At 49.7% G+C, this 17551-nt stretch overlaps 1 long non-coding RNA gene across 3 annotated transcripts in view; it reads left to right on the top strand.

The window, feature by feature from the left end:
• The window catches only part of LOC123328414, a 62347-nt gene that overhangs the window by 27668 nt on the left and 17128 nt on the right, over positions 1-17551 (top strand). For 2 of the 3 annotated variants that reach the window (XR_006543224.1, XR_006543223.1), the window contains exons 2-5: positions 12104-12185; positions 12671-12827; positions 13075-13297; positions 13527-13721. This is a non-coding gene — a long non-coding RNA (uncharacterized LOC123328414). Of the gene's footprint in view, positions 1-10900; positions 11009-12103; positions 12186-12670; positions 12828-13074; positions 13298-13526; positions 13722-17551 lie in introns of those variants that run through there. The other variant, XR_006543225.1, reaches the window with a different exon arrangement.

The following is a 17551-nucleotide window of genomic DNA, read 5'->3' as shown; positions in this document are numbered from 1 at the left end:
AGAGAGAGAAATTGGTAGTGACAATGGGAATTTTGTGATGAACATAATAAAGGAAGTGACAGAAGCGATAGAGGCCGTGACAGTGAAAGTGATATTCCAGGGACAGTGAAAGTGATATTGATGATGATCTTGGAAGTAATGGCCAAAATTATTATGGAGGAATGATGAGAGTGGTTGTATTAATGCTGACAGGGGTGACGAGATAGAATATTAGAGGAGAGACATTAGCAGTGATAGTAAAGTGACATGGTAGTGAGACAGATGGTAATGATGGGGTTCATGTGATGGGAGTGATACAAAGAGAGGTGATAGTAATGCGGTTGGCATTGACAGTTCTAGCAATGAAGGTGGAAGTGATAATGCCTGTGCTTGGTGGTGAGAATGGTGAGCGTGATGGGAGTGATGGTGGAATTGGTGTTGGACGTGGCATCGGTAGGAACATTGGCGGGGATGATGGATTCATAGTCGTGGGGATTTTGGAGGGATTATGGCCAAGATGTCAAGTTTCATAATGGTGAGGACAGTGGTATTCATAAGAGATGCAGTGATGCTGGACATAGCAATGACAGACACAATATTATCAGTATAGGAGTATTAATCAAGATTGTAGGACAGATACATATGTAGGGCATCTAAAGACAATAATCAGAATAGGCTGGGTTATGCTGTAATAACGAACAGCCCCTATACCTTAGAGAGTGTACACAGCATAAGCTTAATTCTAATACTATATGTTAGAAAGTGGTTCCGTGTTCTTGGTCACCCGTGGACTATGCTGATGGAGAATCCAATTCTATGTGCTTTTAGGATCACTGTGGCTATAAGAGAATATGGCGAATCTTACATTGTTTCTGTATTGGTCAGCTTAGGCTAGGTTGTGTGTGTGCATGTTAAGCTGCTTCAGTCCTGTCTGACTCATGTCATCTCTTAAGTCTCCTGCATTGGCAGACAGGTTCTTTACCACTAGCACCACCTGGGAAGCCCTTAGGCTAGGTTGAGTGCATGCTAAGTTGCTTTGGTTGTGTTCATTATGGACTGTAGCCTGCCAGGCTCCTCTGTCCATGGGATTCTCCAGGCGAGAATACTGGAGTATGTTTCCATGCCCTGCTCCGGGGCATCTTCCTGACCCAGGGATTGAACCCATGTCTCCTGAATTTCTTGTATTGCAGGCAGATTCGTTACCACTGAGCCACTGGGGAAGCCCTAGGCTAGTTTAGGGGGTGGTAATGAGAGACTCCAAAATTTCTATGGCTTTCAACAACAGACTTTCTCACTTACTTTTATGTACATTGCAGGTTGGCTGTGGCTTTGCTCCACATCAGTTTCACTCTGAGATCAAGGCTGATGGAGCAGCCTCAAGACATCTATAACTTTGCAGTCTTGCGGCAGAAAGAAAATAGAATATGGTGAAGCATGTTTTGGGTTTTCAAGCTTCTGCTCAGAAATGCCACCTATTATAGTCTGCCTATATTTTATTGGATAAAGGATGACTAATTTCCAAAGAGGCAGGAAAGTGCAATCTTCTGAGGAGGTTGGAAAGAGGAGAACTGCAATACTGGTGAATTCTTTAATGACTTATAGCAGCTGTTTGTTCATAGAGTTTAGGAAGTACTAAGGGCAACGGAAGCATCATGAGCGGCTGGTATGGTCATGGAGGAAGGACTTGGTCAATCTGGAGGGGCTCTGGGATAAGAGGAAGGCAATTAAAACCGGGGGGGAGGGCAACACCAGGAGCTAGAGGCAGGACACATCATGGTTAAGTGCTCAAACCTGCTAGCCATTGCTCCTTGATTCCCAGGGTATTTCTGGCTTCCCAGAAATTCAACAAAATCTGGGAAAGTTGTTTGGAGCACAAGATTCATAGAGAGAAGCAGCAGAATATATGGACTGAAATGCTGGCTAGAGTCAGAGCAGGGAGGACTTTGAATGCCTTGCTGAGGTATTTTGCAACCTAAACCACAGATCAAATCTTCAGCCGGATAAGTTTACTGGGATGCTGCATGCTCTATCCCCTTGTTGTACATTAACTCTCTTCACACCAGGAAACCCATTGCCATTTTTAACACGTGGCTTGAACATCCCTCCCAACTCCATCCCCATCCCACCCCTCTAGATCATTACTGAGCCCAGTTTGAGTTCCTTGAGTCATAACAGCAAATTCCTGTTGGCTATCTATTTTACATATGATAGTATATGCTTCCATGTTACTCTCTGCATACATCCCACCTTCTCCTCCCTCCCCCATCAGTTGTGTTCATAAGTCTGTTCTCAACATCTGTGTCTCCATTGCTGCTCTGCAAATAAGTTCATCAGCACCATCTTTCTAGCTTTCATATATATGCGTTAGTATAAAATATTTATTATCCTCTTTCTGACTTACTTCACTCAGTATAACAGGCTCTATGTTCATCCACCTCATTAGAACTGACTCAAATGCTTTTTTAATGGCTAACATTCCATTGTATATATGTACCACAGCTTCTGTACCCATTCATCTGTCAGTGGACATATAGGTGGCTTCTATGTCCTAGCTATTGTAAATAGAGCTGCAATGAACATTGGGGTACATGTGCCTCTTTCAATACAGCTGTCCCAATTTTTTGTTTTCCTGTAATGAGCAAATGACTTCCTTTGGCCAGTTTTGCAAACCACGTATCTCTTTAAGGGACTTTGCTTCACACCAAGGCATCTACTTAGAAGAGGCAGATGTTACATCACTATATCACTTCCTTAGGAGTCAGAATCACTGCAGTTAATCAGGGTGTCAGATGTTTTAGGGTTTTTTCCCCTGCTGTCCATCCATTCATCCAATCATTCAGTACCTTATCCATTGAGTTCCTACTATATATCTGACACATGGCAGGTAACGTCCTAGTATAGACCAAGGACTCAGTAACTGACAACTCCTTTCCTCCCTTCCCTTGGAAAATTCTCCCTGTAGGTGAAATGACACGTCTACCACAAGGCATCCAGTTCTGGATGCCAGGGACAGCTGTCCATCTGTGGAATTGGCTGCCCCTGAACTTAGGGCCCCCTCTGAGTGTTCAACCTCCAAGGCCACTCTGGCCTATTACATCTTTGATTGAAAATGGCAGTGACCCTGACAGTCTCATGTTCCCTATACAGACAACAAATCTAGGCTTCATTGTTGATAAACTAACAGAGTTTCTGGGTAGCTCTCTAGGGAAGTCTGATCTAGTCTCACAGGTGCCAGAGCCATTCTTATCTCTTCTGTAGTCTCACTATCTAATTAACTGAAATCTGTCTGATCTTGTCCTAATTTTGTGAGATGCAGTGGGCCAGTTTCCTTCTGTAGCCTCCCTATGGGAAGCATGACCCTGTTTAGACTAGAATGTCCTAAGCAGGGAGGACATCTAGGTGTTCCCAGAGAGACACCCAATGGTCAGGTGACCAGGGTAGCCCCACTCTCCAAGCATGGAAATTTTGGACAGCCATTCCATCGAGTTGGGGCTGCACCACTCCCAAGAACTCCGGTCACAGCACAGGGAGAACCAGGCTTATAGGCTACAGGGTGAATAGTGCCCCAGGGGTTTGGGCAGTATGACTGCTTTGAGAACAGTACATTTTTTACCTGCATCAATAATATGCTCCCTGTGAGTGCAAAGAGCTATGAGGTTTCAAAGCCCACTTCTGTGCTTCCAAATGATCCTCAAAACCCTCTAAGGTCATAAGGGAAAACTGAGGCCCTGAGGCAGAAAGTGACTTTACTTGAGTCATAGGACTATGAAGTGCTGAAGCGGGAGTCAGGGAAAGATGCTCTGGCTCTTGCCACCGTGCTCTGTCTGCAGTGTCATGTGGCAGCTCCTTGCCTCCTCCCAGGACGCCCCAGCCCCACAAGTCTCCTGCCTCCCTGACTACCTCTTCTACCCTGCTTCCTATTCCTTTTAGGTCCAGGACCCTTGTTTCCAAAGCAAATATGTGATAAGTAGTCTGGACTGATGAGAGAGGACAGAGGTGCTGTTGGTCCTCCAGGTAACACAGGTGCGTTTTCTTAGGTGCCTGATCATTAGGGCTCCTTAGGTGCCTTAAAAGGAAATGAGGAGGAAAGGTCACCCCTTTGGATCTGGTCTAGGATAGAGCCAGGCAGGCAAGAGCAGCACTGGAGTGGAGGGAACACTGCTGGGCCCTATATCCCACCTTGGGTCTATATCCCAGTCGCCTTCTTGTTCTCTCCTTTTGTCTGTCAGATGTGCCTGACATCCAGAAATCTGAGATGCCTGGAAAAGAAGGGAAGAGGCGCAAGCAGCTATGAGCTCATCTTTGCCGGCCGGCGCCGGGCGCCCCTGCGGGACCCTTTTTCCATGGCGGAGTCCAGGCTCTTCGGGTGGTGATGACTTCAGGGCTGGAGATTCCCTACTGGCTGCCCCGGGGGATGGACACTGGCTTCTGGTGCATTCCAGCCATGCTCCCCTCAGCCCTGGAGACGTGAGAACCAGAGCTTGAGACCCTCTGTCTCCCAGCTACTCTCCAGGGGAGCCTTAGGCCCAGAATGTCCCCAGACGTCTACTTGTCACCTCCTCCTGACCCAGACCTTTCCATTCCCCACTCTTCCTGTTCCAGGGATGGAAAGTCCAGGACCAAGAGATGGGTCCCTCCTTCTTCTTTCTCTTGGCCTGGTTTCCCTTCTGCCTTCCTCCCTCCTCCATCAGGCACCCAATTGGCCCTGAACCCTTGACCCTGCTTGCCCAGCAGACATTAGACCAGATGGAGCCAGAGACCGGACACTGACTAATGGCTCCATGAAGGCTGTGACCTGAGAGAGGCAGTTGTGGGCAGACCTTGGATCTGCTGTTCATGTTGAGAATGGGAACTTGGTTTACCCTTCTCCTTCCCAAACCCACCATGAAACACTCCAGTCCCAGCCTTATGCAGGCATCTCTGTTGTCTAGCTTCTAGAGGGCTTTGATTCTCCCACCTCACACTGCCTTGGCAGTTCTTTCCTTTCTCCCTAACCCAGCCAGCATGCTCTAGCCTAAAGGGTTTAAGGGGCTTCCCTGGACCCTTTCCCTCACTGCTGCTGCTGCTGCTAAGTTGCTTCAGTTGTGTCCAACTCTGTGCGACCCCATAGACAGCAGCCCACCAGGCTCCACCATCCCTGGGATTCTCCAGGCAAGAACACAGGAGTGGGTTGCCATTTCCTTCTCCAATCCATGAAAGTGAAGTGAAAGTGAAGTTACTCAGTCGTGTCCTACTCTTTGAGACCCCATGGACTGCAGCCTACCAGGCTCCTCCATCCATGGGATTTTCCAGGCAAAAGTACTGGAGTGGGGTGCCATTGCCTTCTCCGACTACCCACCCTCTACTAGCCCTTTCTCCACACTGCTGGTAATCTCGGCTCTCCCTCTCGATCTAGCCTCTTGAACTTGTCTATATCTGCTTCTCCACTGTACTTGATGTTCACAACTCAGCCCACTCCACTTGGACTTAGGCTCCTCTACCCCAATGAGTCTGTGTTCACCATGGGCACCAGTGGCTTCATGACCAAGTTCTTCTCTAACCTCTCTCCTTTAACCTCTCTCCTTTAACCTCTATGGTGTCCCATCACACTGACAACCTTCCTCTTTGACTACCCTTTGAGACAAAGAATCCCCATATCCCCACATGTGGCTTAGGCCATGGAAATTTACTCCCCTTTCAAGGAAAGGGCTGGGTGCATGGTGGGGGTGGCAGTGTGAAGGCTTCAAGACCCAGTTCCTATTTGTTCTGCCATCTGTGGCATTTCCATTTCTTGGCCCCAGATGGCTGCTCCAGATCCTGCCATCTGTGGGAAATATGATGTCACTTAAGCTCATAATTCACTGGCCAGAACATAGCACATGGCCATACCAAGCTGGAGACTGTGATCTCTAGCCAGGTATATTTTCCCCCTCCCATGTAAGATAGGGAGAACAGATACTGGAGGATGACTACCTGTGATGGGTCCTTGTTAATATATTTCATGGGCGGTTTTCCTCCATCTGTCCCTTTAAATGTTGGTGCTAGCTTTTCAAGCCCACTTTCTTTATTCTGTGTGTGTTTTCCATAGAGATCCAAAGCACCCCACAGATTCAAATATTGCCTTTCCAAAGAGCTCCCACACCTCTATCTTTAGTGCAGAAGTATCTCCGGAGAAGGCAATGGCACCCCACTCCAGTACTCTTGCCTGGAAAATCCCATGGATGGAGGAGCCTGGAAGGCTACAGTCCATGGGGTCACTGAGGGTCAGACACGACTGACCAACTTAACTTTCACTTTTCACTTTCATGCATTGGAGAAGGAAATGGCAACCCACTCGAGTGTTCTTGCCTGGAGAATCCCAGGGATGGGGAAGCCTGGTGGGCTGCTGTCTATGGGGTCGCACAGAGTCGGACATGACTGAAGTGACTTAGCATAGCATAGCATAGCATCTTCTGACTCTACACCTCACAATGGGGTAATTCCTTTAGGAGGTCCCACTAACACCTTAAAGTCAAACCTAACTCATGGTTTTCTTCCTCAACTTTATTTTTCTTATGGGACCCTTGCTCCTGTGTGTGCCCCGACTCTTCCCCAGGCTCTATCAGTCCCCTGTAATTCAACCCTTGAACTCCCCCAAAGCCACCTCTTCTGCTCCATCTCCCTGCCTCAGTCCAGGTCTCATCACTTCTCTCCTGGTCTCACAGCTGTCTGCTAGCTGTCTCTTGTCTCCCACTTGAACTTGCCTCTCCAGGTCTATGGTGCAGCCAGATTCTTTCATACATGTACTTCCCCTGCTTACACATCTTCCCTGGCTCCCTACTGCCCACAGTGCACACCCAACGGCCTGCTCCTTCTCATTCCAACCCCTCTTCTTCTTCTTGCTTTGCTTTTCCAAATGGCTCATGACCTCTGAAAACTGTACATCCTGTTTCTCAGCCTGGGTTTCCCACCCATCTCACTTTTGCCATCTCCCCAACCACATGGGCAACCAACCAAAGGGCTGGGTGCATGGTGGGGGTGGCAGTGTGAAGGCTTCAAGACCCAGTTCCTATTTGTTCTGCCATCTTCTATGTGGCATTTCCATTTCTTGGCCCCAGATGGCTGCAACCACATGGCAGACACCTACTCAGTCCCCAGGACTTGGCCCAATTGTCTACCCCTCTGGGAAATTTTTATTGCCCCTTCAATGCCTTTTAGGGGCTCCTATGCCATGATTCCAGCCATGACCTCTAAGGCATAGCTGCTGTCTGTCCCAGGGCCAGCACCATAACCATCCATTTATGCATCTCTTTCTCACCTGTTCAGGAAGTGTTTGAGGGCAGGACCAAGACTTTCCTTCTCTCTGTCCCCAGCACCCAGCACAAGATCTGGAAAACAGCAAACATCCAGGAAGTGTTTCTTGTGTGAATGAATAATCATGTCACCTTGGCTCAAACATCATCAGTGGCTCCTCAATGACTCTTAATAAAGTCAAAGGACCATCAGGTCCAACGCTGACCCCATCATCCAGACATACCATCTCTGGTCATAGCCACATACTCTCAGGCTCCCACATCTTTTGCAATTTGCTCCTCTTGTGTGGACTGACTTCCTATTTTTCTTCACTCACTGTGGTGCCACCTTCTTTGATCTACCCAACTCAGTCACATAATCTTTGCTCTGCACTCCTGAGGCTCATGCCACCATTATGGTTCTTTATTGAGACTGTCAACAGACTGCAGTGACCAGCCGTGGTGTTAATATCCAGCCTCCCTCACTCCACCTGGAGTTTTTTCCCTTCCCTGCTGTCCCAAGCACCCACATGGCTGAAGAGAGGGTACTGGCCTGGTCTTTGGCAGCCCTGCCTTTGTGGTCACCATTGGGACTTCCCCAAGCTGGGTCAACCATAGCTCCTTATCCGCCTGGTTCTGGTTCACTGGTTCAAGACTAGCTACCTCATTCAATTTCATATACCTGATATGCTTTTAAAAAACAGAAACTGAGGAGAATGAGGTAGAAGTGGTATGATGGAAAATTTGGAAGCTATTGAAAGCTGTTTCTCTGTGTGAGAGAAGTCACTGTGCATTAAGAGAAGGAAGCTACTACCCAGACAGCCATCGATGAGAGACAGAGATGGAGATGGAGGTGGAGGTGGAGGTGGAGATGGAGATGAAGGTGAAGGTGAAGATGGAGATGGAGAGATGGAGACAGATAGAGATGAGAGTTCAAAGACAGAGATGGAGATGGAAATAAGATGCAGATGAGAGAAAGATGGAAGATGGAGATGGAGAGATGGAGACAGATGGAGATGAGAGATCAAAGACAGAAATGGAGATGGAAATGAGATGTGGATGAGAGAAAGAGGAAAGATGGAGATGAAGATGAGAGATAGAGATGGAGATAAGAGAGCAAGACAGACACACACACACAGAAATCTGGGGGCACCTGAAGCCCAGTTGTATTCTTGCTCTTGCCATTACTTGACTGAATTCTGTGAGGCAATACTCATCTTTTTTCCTGAACTTGTTCAAGGTGCAACCAAAAGTCTTGACCCATACATATACTTGTCTGGTTCTACTTATTACTGGAGTTGTCTGGATGCAAATCTGACCGCTCCCCATCTGTCTCCCAGTCTGTAGAGGGCATATCCCTCTTTGGGTGCCCCCATGATGGCAGAGCCCCCACTCAGGCCTACAGCCCTAGACCAGGACTGGTTCACCTTGCTATTTCAATGACTAAATGCTCCCATACAGGGTGACTGGGCTGCTGCCTGACCATGGCTTTCTTCTCATTTTAGGCTGTGTAAACCCATCAACAATCAGCAAATTAATAGTCTGTGAGCCAAGGTCGCTCGTGGTTTGTTTACTGCAGCCGCTGTTCCCCTAGGCTGAGGCATTCTTTCCACAGGTGTTTCTTCAGCCTGGGCTTGATTTATTCCTTTTCCCTTTCCTCCCTCACCCAGGCTAATTATTGCTTTTGTTTATAACCAAGTTAAGCAAACTGACCTCCATCTTGCCCAGCAGAAGTCTCCATGCCTACACGGTCCATTAATGCTGCAGTGGTGTGGCTGGACACTGGCCAGACTGCAGGACACCAAACATCTGGATCCTGAGGAGGTTTCAAGGTTCACTGCCTGAGGGCAAGTGTCGGGGCTCAGGGAAAGGGATGCTGCAGCAGACTTTTGTTGCCAGTGACCCAAGACTTTGCTTGGCATTCACACCAAACCATTCCCCAAACAAAGTGGAGAGGTCAGCCTGGGTGTACATTCTGAGCCGTGGGCCAGGCCTGGGAGGAGAGCAACATGTCTCCCTGGGAAGAGACCATGGAACAGATTGGTAGAAAGGGGTGGCCAAATAGTTGAACAGGGGCTGCTTTGTTAGGGGCAAGGGAGGCTCTGTGCTCTGCTTTGCTGGGAGTGCTGGGATGGCTAGTGACTTGGGTCCTTTCTGCACTGGAGCTGCCTGCACTGGAATTGGAACTGCAAGGATTGAGTCCAAAGCCTCCCACTGCCCAACTAGGGCCCAGAAATTGTGGGCTTGTTTTGGTGTATAAAGACAAGCCCCAGGCCCATTGGCAGGGTGTCCTCAGCAGGGAGGAACAGGCACACTTCTTTACTCTGGCTCCCATGTGGTTTAGCACATGGGGAGCTGTCTAGGCAGGGGGCTACCAGCCAGAACTTGGCTGTCCCCCAATCCCTTGCCTTAGGCCCTGATGTCACCAGCCTAGACATCTGGCTGTTGGGTTTGATTGGCTCATGCTTGGAGGGAGCTGTGGGCCAGGGAGCTTAACTCCATGCACAGCCATGCCACCCAGCCATGACCACTCACAGACATGAACCACACTGAGCCTGAGGTCCTCATATGTTCCATGAGGATAATAATAGCATCAGCCTGGCAAGGTTGTTCTGAGGATTAATAAAGATCATGAATGGAATATATTCAGCATGCAAGAACTGGAAGACTGTAAATATCCAGCTAGTGATAGCTACTACTTACAAGTCGCTCCTCTTATTCTCTGTGACACCAGCATGTTCTGTGACCTTTGGCAAGCCAGTGTCTCTGAGTCTCAGTCTTCTTATCTATAAACTAAGAGAATTTCCATTAATTTTCCTTTTACAAGCCAAAGTTTCATTATTTGTAGAATGAGGATGATATTATTTTAAAATTTATATTAATGGGGACTGGGGGGAAGAAGAGTCTCAAATGACATATGGTCAAAGTGATAGAGCTTTGAAAAGTTAAAGAGCTGTTCTAACTTGAGGGATAATAATGATAATAAGCAATAATGATAAGTGCTAATTAATGCTATGGGAAAGGGCATGGCAACCTACTTCAGTAGTCTTATCTGGAGAACCACATGGACAGAAGATCCTGGTGGGCTACTGTCCAAGGGGTCACACAGAGTTGGACAGGATTGAATTGACTTAGCACAGCACAATTAATGCTGGTAGTTTCCTCATAGGTTTCTATCCACTTGTCAAGGGTTGTTGGGGAGAATTTCCAGTGTCTGTGTTGAAGAGGAAGTCTGGCAAGTGGTCCTGAGCAGAATGGAAATTCTGCAGGGATGTGGCTGAACTGGAGACTTTCAGCCCACTCTTGGGATGTTTCCAAATTATTAAGTGTGTGGTTTGGACAAGCTCCCCACGTTGTGCTGATGCTCTTGACTCCCACCCCATTGCCCTTCTTGGGTATTCCTCACTTTAGCTCAAGGCTTTGAGGCTTGTTGTAAAGTCAGTACCCCAGGGATCCCATTCACAGCTATTCTCAGATACTCACACTTGTGAGTGATTGAGATTCCTATAAGGGAAGAGTCTGGACTAAGAAGCAGTAGACTTGGGGTTGGATAATGTGGGGAGAGCTCACAGAAGGGAAGACTACAGGCAAATACCTCTCTGGCCAATAATGCTTACAGGTCTCCCTTTTGTATTATCTGAGGTTGGTTCAGTTGGTCTGTTCTCAGGGCCTAGATTCGGTTATCTTGGCCTCTTTAATACAATGTTCCCCTTCTCTCCACCGATCTGCCCCTCTCTCCAAGAAATCGTTGCCTGTCTCCAGGAGTCAAGTTGAGAGGGGTAAGCTTAAATTCTTTACTTGTGCCTTGTATTGTGAGGACAATATGTTTCATTTTTTTGAATAAGAGTGCATTATAATGTTAATTAAGTATCTTTGGTTAGGGTCCCCTAGAAGCAGTCCTGAGACAAGGATTTGAGTGTAAGTAGAGAAGTGATCCCAGAAAGTACTGGGAGGGCAAGAATGAGCCAGAACAGGGGAGAATCCCAGGGTGTGCCATCAAGTAGCTCTCCATGTGGGCAACTGGGGCCCAGTTCCACTGGGAACTTGGGAGACAGTCATCTCAAGCAAGGGGAAGGAAGCTGGGGTGTCTATCCACCACCTCCTCATCTTTCTTTGACTGAGGACTACTTCCAGGAACGCTAAGCCTCCAGCACCACAGGCTTATCCTGTGTGTAGGCTAAGTACCTGTAATACTAACAGTCTTTAGTTTGTCAAGTGACTGCTGAGGATGATGGCCGGGCACCAAAGAGCCCGCTGCAGCGTGCTTCTATAAATGGGGTACAACCTCACCAAGACTCTGAGTGTACTTCAGAGCTGGAGATCACAGGGTTTGGGGACAATGCTAGCCAGAGATGGTCACTATAAGCTTCCTGTTAGGAGATAACGTTCCATGGGTCTCTCCTGTACTCCTCGCCAGCACAGGCCCAGGCCTGCTTTGTTCTTGATGACCTTTTCAAGGTTGTTTGCATGGTTAACAGTCTATGAAGACAGAGAAGGTGTCTCCCTCTGCAGCAGAGGGCAGCTTTGTTTACTACTGAGTACAACAAAGAGAATGTCTTCCTCTGGGTCAAGTTTATGCATGCTTACTGCCTATTATAAAACAGTCAGGCTCCCTAAACTCAGGGATCCACCCCTGTAATTCAGCCTATGATATATGCAAGCATCTCATGGCCCTCGTTGCCTCTCCCTGTAGGGATGATGACTCCCTGCACTGGTTCAAATGCTGGTGATCTGGATATTACCATCATGTCAGTAGGAAACTATCCTTTGTCTCTGAGCCAGGAATCCTGTGTCTTTTGCCAGCATCTCTGAAGCAGTGTCAGGCAAACTTGCTAGCTTGCAAGCAGGGTAAAACATCTCTGTTCCTTCTACAGTTCTTGAACCTTTCCCATCCGTGCCCCAGATCAAGTGCCTAGTCATGGTGTAAGTGATGAAAAGAGAGCTTAAAATCGAACAGTAAGTCAAACAAATGGCAAGTAAGAAATCATCACATGGTCTGATGGCTTGAGCATAGTACCTGGCTAGGGGCTCTGAGGGGAGGGGTTGGGGGAAGGAAGAAGAGCTGGAGCAAATGGGGAAGTGGGAGTAAACCCAGAATGTCCATGCAGGCCTGGAAGAGGTGTAGGTCAAGCCCAACACAGAGTCAGGAGTGAGTGAGGAATGCAGACTGGGCTGGGGGGCCCTGGGAAAACCTTAAACCCTTTCCCTCCTAGGGCCTGTTTCTCCCACACTTTACTCTTACCTTCTCTGGGACCCGCTGTCCTGACCCCTTCATCTCCTTCCACTCACAGTGCCCAGGGTGCCTTGAAACCACCCCCCGCCCCCCCCCCCCCCCCAGAATCTGTGGCACTTTTTGAGGCATGTAGTTGTGTGGCCTGGGAGCTGGGGTGGGAGCTGAGCCCAGAGTCCACAAGCGCCCCCACCCACTTTCCCTGTGGCAGCCAAAGACCACCAGGAACGTCCACCGAGTAGAAGATTTACGGTTGAGCCAGGAGGAGTATCCTTGTGAAGATACCTACACAGTCGTTTCAATGGGAGAATTTACAAGCATCTTCCTTCTCTTGCTACCGAGTGGAAAAATACACTGGGCCCAGAGCTGTGAGTTCCTTGCCAAGGCCTGTGACTCATCCCCAAGTCATAAATAACGGGTCCCTCATGACAAAGCAGAGAAGAGAGCTGGGCCCAGGGCCACATATTTATTAGAAAAGAGAGTAGAACCATTATTTGGGGGGCTTGGCTTCCGGAAAACTCAAACCACGTCACATTAGAAAAGGTCAGGAGGCACTTCCACAGGGATGCAGACCTGACATTTTTTCTCATGTTCTCAACCTTTCATCTGGAGCAGAGACCACCCCCTCCCTGCTGACCCAACGCATCCACCAGAGGCATCCCTGGCCACCTAGTTCCCTGGACCAAGATGAGGCCTTGCTATGTCCCAGGCCCTGCTGGGATCCCCCTCCACCTCCTGATGCTGCTGATAGCCACAAAGGGAAGCAGAGAAGTGAACCCCAGTGGCCACCACACTGCAAGCATCAGGAAACATTTACTGCCTAGAAGGATGACCTCTGGTAAGTTACAGTCCCTCCTGGGGCCTCCATTTCGCAAGGCTTCAAGGACTGCTGTCAGAATGAGGTGAGGGAGTGGATGCAGGCCCCATGCAGGCCCCAGGACTGGCCACCCTCGTGAGAGGCAGAGACCAGGGGCAGGAGGAGAGAGAAAGACAGACTCAGTCCTCTCTGATCACTCTCTCTCGGGCTCTCTCCCCTTCTCTGTGCCTCTCTCTGTCTCTGTGTATAGGACTCAGAATCCAAAGGATAATGAATGCAGACAGGGAGGAGCAATAAATCATTTATGAATTGCCGACAGAACCTTTTATGCTTGAAGGAAACATGGCTGTGTGTGATTCAGGGAAAGCTGAACTTGGCATCTTCTCCTAAACCCACTCTGATGTGTTCAACGTCGCCTCCTTCATTGCTCAGATGGGAAAACCAGGTGTGTAGGATGATATCCCGCTTTCCCCAGCTCCGGAGCAGTGGTCCGGGCCAGTGCATGCTCCCTCGACCCTTTCTTCCCTCCTCACTGCACCTGCTCAGGGCCCTGCTGGTCTTAACCTGATGGCACAAACTGGAGCAAGTTGCATTTCCAGCCCTTCTGTGGCCTCTGGCTAAAGTCCATTCCCTGCAGCGTGGCTCCCAGCCCCCTGGGATTGCAGGCCTGGGGGTGCTGGGCCATTGAGGCCTCTGGTCCTCGATCACCAGCCCAGCACCTACCCACACAGCAAGGTCCAGGGCTGGTTCCTCCTTCTGCATGCTGCTCCCTCAGAGCCACCCCTGCCAGGCAGACACCAGACTCGGCCTCATGAAGCTCTGATGGCCCTTAACTTGTACTACCCATCTGTGTTCCTAGCCTGGTCATGCACTCCTCTGGGTAGAGATGGTCTTACTCACTTAATTGTCACAGATCCTGGCATATAACTGCAGCCAGGGGAAAACTCAAAGAATGAATAGTGGATGGTTGATGAGCTGAATGGAGTGATGGATCAGTGCTGCCTTTATGATCACTCTTGGCCCACACAGGCATTCATGCTGAGTCTACTTCCCCGCTCTGAGCTGTGCCCTACTTCCATGGGGTTCTTCTGGCCTTCAAAGCCCATGGCCTTAACTACAACTGGCCTTGAGCACAGATGACTAACAGAAGCTCTGTGTGTGGTTTGGCTGTTTGATCTCTGCTACTTTGGCTGTAAGGGAGATGCCACTCTTCTACCCTGAGCTGCACTGGTCATTTCAGACACTGCACAAGGACCATAGCATTTACTAATGTGGGCTTCCAGGGCTCTGCTTTAGAGATATTGAGGTTGGAAACACATTCCACCACTGTGCACTGCGATCCCAGAGCATGGGATTAAAACAAAACAGAATCCTGACGGTCAGCTCTGGGAAGCCTTGTAGGAATCTTCTGGACCACTCAACACCTTCATCATCCAGATGAGGCCCTTGGAGCCAAGGGTTTGGCCCACAGGCCACAGTGCTGTTGGGAAAGGCAGCCCCGCAAGCCCAGGGCTCACTGGTGAACTCTGTGGCTTGGGTGGTTGTCCAGTCATCACATCTTGTTGCCCTCTTCCTCATGTCCCAGCAGCCCTGGGCTGGTCTGGCTCCCTCTCATGCAGCAGATGCCCCCAAGTCCTCCTAGACTCACACTCCAATCCTTGTTTCTTTTCTGCCTCCCTTCAAGCGCTTGGTACTCAGGGTCTGGGATGGGGTGGGGGGGTACAATAAGACCTCAACCCTGAAGACGATGGATTTGGGTCTCAACCCTGAGGCTTAGAGGCAGCTTCTTGGGACTGGTTCACGGCAGAAGGTCATCAAGTGCCTCCTCGATACTGTCCCAGTTTCTGGCAGGCTCAGCGAGGCCCGGAAAGAGCCTGGAGTGGATTAATACAGACCCATCCTTCTCAGAGGGAAGAACATAATCAGCCAGAGGCTATAAGAAAAGGGAAATGAGTGTGGACTAACACAGGGCAACTCGTGGGCTGGAGTCTTGAGTCCTCAGCTCCCAAGTGTTCTTGGAATCAGGAAGGGTATTTGGGGAGGACACTCTGGAGGGGAAAACTCTGGGAAGGCTCACGGCAGAAATGGCCTGGGAGGACAAAGGCCAAGAGGGTGCTCTTTCCTCCCTGGACCCTGCTCAGCGCTGGCCTGGAGCGGCAGCACACTGGGCTCAGGCTGGGCAGCGGCCCGCCCCTTGGAGTCCCAGGTGCAGGGAGTGGGGTTAGATATAGCCTAGAGGGGCTGTTCAAGCTGGGATCCTGGCTGGAGGCCTCAGCCTCGCTGCCTTAGTCTCCAGAGGGACATTACCACCTACAAAGAGGGCCCCCCACGTGGTCCTCAAGGGCTAGTTCTCATCAACCCTTACTTTCTGGACGCAGAGTCTCCCGGTGAGCAGATGAAACTGGATTCACACCTTCCCTCCCCGCCCCAGTCTAGTTCAGCTGCATTTGTGGGCAGTGAGAATCTGAGGGATGCTGGCCTAATGGTGGAGTTGGAGGCAGCGGGGATGAGCTTGAGCATTACTTGGAGGCATAAGGGCAGCTGGCTCCTCTGACCCTACATGGGAAACTTCTCGGGGAGAGAAGTCAGCCCGGTTGGTTTCTTCAGCTGCGTTTCCTGCCTTGACCCACCTCCCTCTGTGTGCTAGGCACTTCCAGCTCCAGAACCGTTGCTATGTTCCAGGTTCTTACCCAAACTGTTTTCTCTACTCAGAGTGCCCTTCCTACCCACTTCTAGCCCCATCTCAGCTGTCCCCACCATACCTCCTAGATAATAAGAGCCTTTTCACACAGCAGGCATGTGGTAAGTGTTTGTTGAATGAGACACCAAGGTCAGATGCAGGGTCTTAGGGACAGAGAGATCTGAATTCACGTTCAGTTCTCTTTTGCAGACAATCTTCCGTACTGAATTTGCTTGTGACCTTGAACAAATGTCTCCTAGTCTCTGGCCTCCACTTCTTTATCTGTCAATGAGGAGGCTGAACTGGCCGAGCTGTGAGCCTCCCGGCTCTGACACAAATCCTGGGTGGCAGTGAAGCCAAGGTCCTGTCCCTGTGCTCCCCGCTGGCCTGCCTCACCCTCCTCAGCTGGGAGGAACATCCTGAGCAGCGTTAAGAATAATAAACACGGGCTGATAAACATCAATAGGCCCACTCGGTGCCAAAAGGGGAAGAGGGAAGACTATGCTTTGCTGGCTGGGCCTCCCTGGACCAAGGGAGCCACTGCCAGCTCCTTAATCATCTGGAGACAGCCGGCCGGCTCCCCTGGTCCCGCCCCGGGCCCAGGGCAAGTGGAGGCCAGGCCAGGCTCTGGGGAGTTGGCCGTTAGGTCTTCAGCCACAGGCGGGCCTCAGATGGCCCCCATCCCCTGTGCCAGGGCTTTCCTCTGGATGGGACTTATGTTCCTGCCCTACTTGAAACCTTTAGTGGCTCCCCACTGCCCATAAGACAGAGCTTGCCTGCCCTGGCCTGGCACGAAAGGCCTCTCAGACTCTGGCCTCAACCTGCTTCTCCAGCCCCGTGGCTCACAGCTGTGGAGTGTCTTGCTATTTTCTGGAAATGCCAAGCTCTTATTCCTCTGGGATGGTTCATAGACTGATCCCTTCAGGAGAAGGCAGAATCTTACTTTGATGTCCAGTTAAGGCACCAGGGCCCTGCTGAATTAGCAACCTTGGCTCAGAGTGCTCCATGTTCTGATTACTTGGTTCCTTACCCTACTCTCCCCTAGATGGTGAGCTGTTGAAAGAGACCTGTTAGTGGAGGAATAGGGTCAGCTGCTACCTGGAGAATCCCAGGGACAGAAGAGCCTGGTGGGCTGCCGTCTATGGGGTCGCACAGAGTCGGACATGACTGAAGTGACTTAGCAGCAGCAGCAGCAGCAGGGTCAGCTGCTACCCAGAGCTTGAGTCCTGGAATCAGGTGGTCTGGATTTGAAATCTGTTCTCTCACTTTGCAGTATGGCCTTGGGTAAATTACTTAATGTGTTTGTGCCTCAGTTTCCAGTAAAATAAAGTTGATACGAAAGGCTGTTCTCAGGCTTACTTGACCTGACACATGCAGAGTGCTTAAGACAGTACCTGGAACCCAGCAATGCTCACCAAGTTGTAGACTGTATTATTAACCCATTCACACTATGCCCTACCGGTGTCCAGCACACAGATTTCAGCTGTAAGTGTTGAATGACTACCTGACCGTTTGACTCAGAGGAAAGACCATAGGTATGGCTCCTGTGTTGTATCCTGGTCTGTTGTGGTTCTGTAAACGATGTGTGTTGAGTG

Source organism: Bubalus bubalis, chromosome 12, assembly GCF_019923935.1.
Source record: "Bubalus bubalis isolate 160015118507 breed Murrah chromosome 12, NDDB_SH_1, whole genome shotgun sequence".
Lineage (NCBI taxonomy): Eukaryota > Metazoa > Chordata > Mammalia > Artiodactyla > Bovidae > Bubalus > Bubalus bubalis.
This window is presented reverse-complemented; position numbering and strand designations above follow the sequence as displayed.